The sequence below is a fragment of the Palaemon carinicauda genome, chromosome 43, assembly GCF_036898095.1.
Source record: "Palaemon carinicauda isolate YSFRI2023 chromosome 43, ASM3689809v2, whole genome shotgun sequence".
NCBI classification, from domain to species: Eukaryota; Metazoa; Arthropoda; class Malacostraca; order Decapoda; family Palaemonidae; genus Palaemon; species Palaemon carinicauda.
In genome coordinates this window covers 19595199-19599318 of record NC_090767.1, presented here as the reverse complement: position 1 = coordinate 19599318, position 4120 = coordinate 19595199, and positions in this window count along the sequence as shown.

Below are 4120 nucleotides of genomic sequence, written 5' to 3'. Positions count from 1 at the left end.
GGTCCTACATTTAATAATATAGATTAACTATTCTAATCTCTTTAATTTGTATTAAAAACTTATCCAACTTTTTATTCTTAATTTTGTAAGATTTAGTATTTGATCAAATGACCATCTTTTGTCCCCATGTTAAATCTCTCTCTCTCTCTCTCTCTCTCTCTCTCTCTCTCTCTCTCTCTCTCTCTCTCTCTCTCTCTCTCTCTCTCTCTCCTTCAATATTAAGTTAATGTATAGAGAGGATTTTAGGAGTATACTATGAATGAAATAAAAAGTTATAGAATATAGGCCTATCAAAAAGTTATTGTACATGTTTTTTTTCAGATTTTAATTAGATATTGTCAGAGAAACTTAGATTTAAGGTTAGGAAAGATGGCTCTAAAACTTTGTGCTTCTGGGAAGGTCAAAAGGCTGATTTGTTGATTGGTATAGATTTAAATACTAAGAATCAAAGTAGGAATTGAACATTGCTGGATAATACAGAATAGTGAATAGTTTTAGGTGATCGTTGGCAGACGAGAGGGTTAGGAGGGCTTTGGTGTGAAATGGCTATGAGGGCTTTAGTGTGGAGTGGCTAGGAGAGCTTTGGTGTCAAATGGCTAGAGGGGCTTTGGTGTGAAATGGCTAGAGAGGCTTTGGTGTGAAATGGCTAGAGGGGCTTTGGTGTGAAATGGCTAGAGGGGCTTTGGTGTGAAATGGCTAGGAGAGCTTTGGTGTGAAGTGGCTAGGAGAGCTTTGGTGTGAAGTGGCTAGGAGAGCTTTGGTGTGAAGTGGCTTGGAGGGCTTTGGTGTGAAAAGGCTAGGAAGGCTTTGGTGTGAAAGGGCTAGGAGGGCTTTAGTGTGAAATGGCTAGGAGGGCTTTAGTGTGGAGTGGCTAGGAGAGCTTTGGTGTCAAATGGCTAGAGGGGCTTTGGTGTGAAATGGCTAGAGAGGCTTTGGTGTGAAATGGCTAGAGGGGCTTTGGTGTGAAATGGCTAGAGGGGCTTTGGTGTGAAATGGCTAGAGGGGCTTTGGTGTGAAATGGCTAGGAGAGCTTTGGTGTGAAGTGGCTAGGAGAGCTTTGGTTTGAAGTGGCTAGGAGAGCTTTGGTGTGAAGTGGCTTGGAGGGCTTTGGTGTGAAAAGGCTAGGAAGGCTTTGGTGTGAAAGGGCTAGGAGGGCTTTAGTGTGAAATGGCTAGGAGGGCTTTAGTGTGAAATGGCCAGGAGGGCTTTGGTGTGAAACGGCTAGGAGGGCTTTGGTGTGAAACGGCTAGGAGGGCTTTGGTGTGAAATGGCTAGGAGGGCTTTAGTGTGAAAGGGCTAGGAGGGCTTTGGTGTGAAGTGGCTAGGAGGACTTTGGTGTGCAATGGCTAGGAGGGCTTTGGTGTGAAAGGGTTAGGAGGGCTTTGGTGTGAAATGGCTAGGAGAGCTTTGGTGTGAAATGGCTAGGAAAGCTTTGGTGTGAAATGGCTAGGAGGGCATTAGTGTGAAAGGGCTAGGAGGGCTTTAGTGTGAAAGGGCTAGGAGGGCTTTAGTGTGAAGTGGCTAGTAGAGCTTAGGTGTGAAGTGGCTAGGTCTTTGGTGTGACATAAGCTAGGTCTTTGGTCTGAAAGGGTTAGTTGGGCTTTGGTGTGAAATGTTTAGGAGGGCTTTGGTGTGAAGTGGCTAGGAGGGGTAGGAAGTGGAAGGGCTAACATGTTAGTGTGTGAAATGGTAGGGCTTTGGCTAGTATTAGTGTTATTCCTCATCTTGTCTTAAGCTACATGAACATACCTTGAAATCAGATTGTTCACTCTAATACATAACTAAAGTTCCAGAACTCCCATTCCCACTCCTTGATCCTACCCTATCCCAATTTCGAAAGATTTAAAAAGGAAAGGGAACGTTCATATGACTGAGCCTTCCTCCCCATCTGTCCCCCTCCCTCTTCTGGTATCAGTAAATTTGCCATATTCCTCACCACTGAAAGGCCAGAGGGCCCATGAAGTATATATCTTGCTTTTGACTGGAACCACTGTTCATTTAGGCTGTTTATGAACTTCCCATGTACGGAACTCGTTCATTCTTTTGCTGGTTTAATGAGAGAAGAAGATTGTTAACTTGGTTATGTTGTATTGTCAAAATGCTAGACTCTGTGCTATGGTGAACATGTTTAGTCCAATTTGATTTCCTTGAAATCTTGTCAAATTAGATTCTGTCTTGTCAATTCTAGTCATGATTAATAATTCAGTCTTGTTAAAGTATCTTTAAAGCCTCAAATGATTTTAAAAAATTTTGTTTCATACTTTTAAATATTTTTGAAATTTAGTTTAAAACTTTTTAAAAATCTTTAATCTTGAATTGTAGGAGATTGTAATGTCAAATTGAACAGGTTTCTGTTATGTATACACTGTCATTTCAAATCAAACTATATCAAATTTGTCTTGTATTGTGTAAATTGAGTTGTGAAAAACTTTTTGTCGAGAGTGATTTAAAATTTGTCCAAGAATATGAGAGTTTTCAATGATAATGTAAAATTAGTAACTGTATTGCTAAAATTATCAATTTTATCTGTCAATGAAAATCAAAATGTAGTAGAGATATCTTAATTTAGTTTTAAAATTTTAGATAACTTTCTCAAAAAGTGTTGACAGAATCAGTCTTGCAATCCAGTGCTTTCCATTACACTGAGAGATCCCCGAGCTCTCTGAAAAGGGGTCCAGCTGGGACTATAAATGTCCCCAAGATATCTGATTCCTACTGTTTCTGTTCAGGACATAAAGGAGGGATAAAGAACTGCTGTAAGTCATTTTAGAAGAAGTGTGTAATATATTCTTGAGTATATTGTTGTTGGTATAGTTTTAGTTGTTAGTAGGGAGTTAGTGCCAATGTTGATTAGGGGAATTAAGGGATTATTAAAGTCCCTGTTTGTGTAATTCAGGATCAGGTAACCTAGCTTAGGGGATGTTTATATAGGGTTAAATCATATGGCTTCAATTTCATTTAGTTTAATCTGCTCTCGGTTAAGTATTTCTAAAAATTCTCCATGATTAGGCAAAGGGGTCCAAACTGAAGTATGACTTTTTAAGGTTAGATTTTATAAGACCTACTATAATACTGATGTACAGGAATGTATCTTGTGTAGTAATTTACAAAACTTAACCACTCTGGAGTTATATTCTTTTTATGCAAGGAAACTTTGTAGTTCAGAAAACTTAGACCTAACCTGATAAGCCTCTGAAGCTTGTACAAAATATCAACTCAGATCATTAGTGTTATATTGTAATAAACTATATAACTCGCCAAATTCTTTTGATTTTAATGACACTTGAGATTTGAATTAACATTTTAAGTTGTTCAGATGTAACAATATCATAATTTCTACACTATTCTTTCCAGACAACTAAAGCCAAAAACTGTTGAATTAACAAAGTTTAATAAACTCTGATCTGCTTATGCTAAAGTCCCTTACGTTTAAATGCTGATATATTTAATGTCATAAACTTGATTAAAACTATTTAAAACTTTAGTTAACTTACGTCCATGTTGAGTATATGTGTAGTAACTTAAGGTAATCTAAAACTAGAAGTTAGTACATTCATCTTCAAAGCAAATTATCAGAATTTATGTAAGTACTATAAGAAAAATCCTGAAAAATCAGTTTTTAGAGATTTTAATGTCTTGATATTTCATGTACTCAGTATTTCAATGACAAATTAGCCACTCATTCTGTATTTGAAACTTGCAACTTTTTCGAGTTATATTGAGTGTTTCCATATTTTCATATAGATGCGTACAGAAAACCTTTACTGATTTTGTGGGATAGCTTTTCATTTTGATTGGTTGACTTAAATTTAGTTAATAAATTGTAGTTAAGATTATTTAAATGGAGTTATAGTTTTCTCAAAATACGGTACAGTACGCTTTTCAAACGTACGTGCTTGCATTGATTTTAATGTAGATATTACCGTAATCTTAAAGTAACTTGTGATTGAATTTAGGAATTAATGAATGCAGGACAATGCATTCCTTGTACATCAGTCAACGTGTAACAAGCAATGAACGGATGGTTGGATGATGTCTGGAGTAAGTGTTAAGAGAAGGAGGATCTAGTCTAGAGAAAGGAGTTAGTGTCTCTTACTAGTTCTGTCTTTAGCGAAAATTA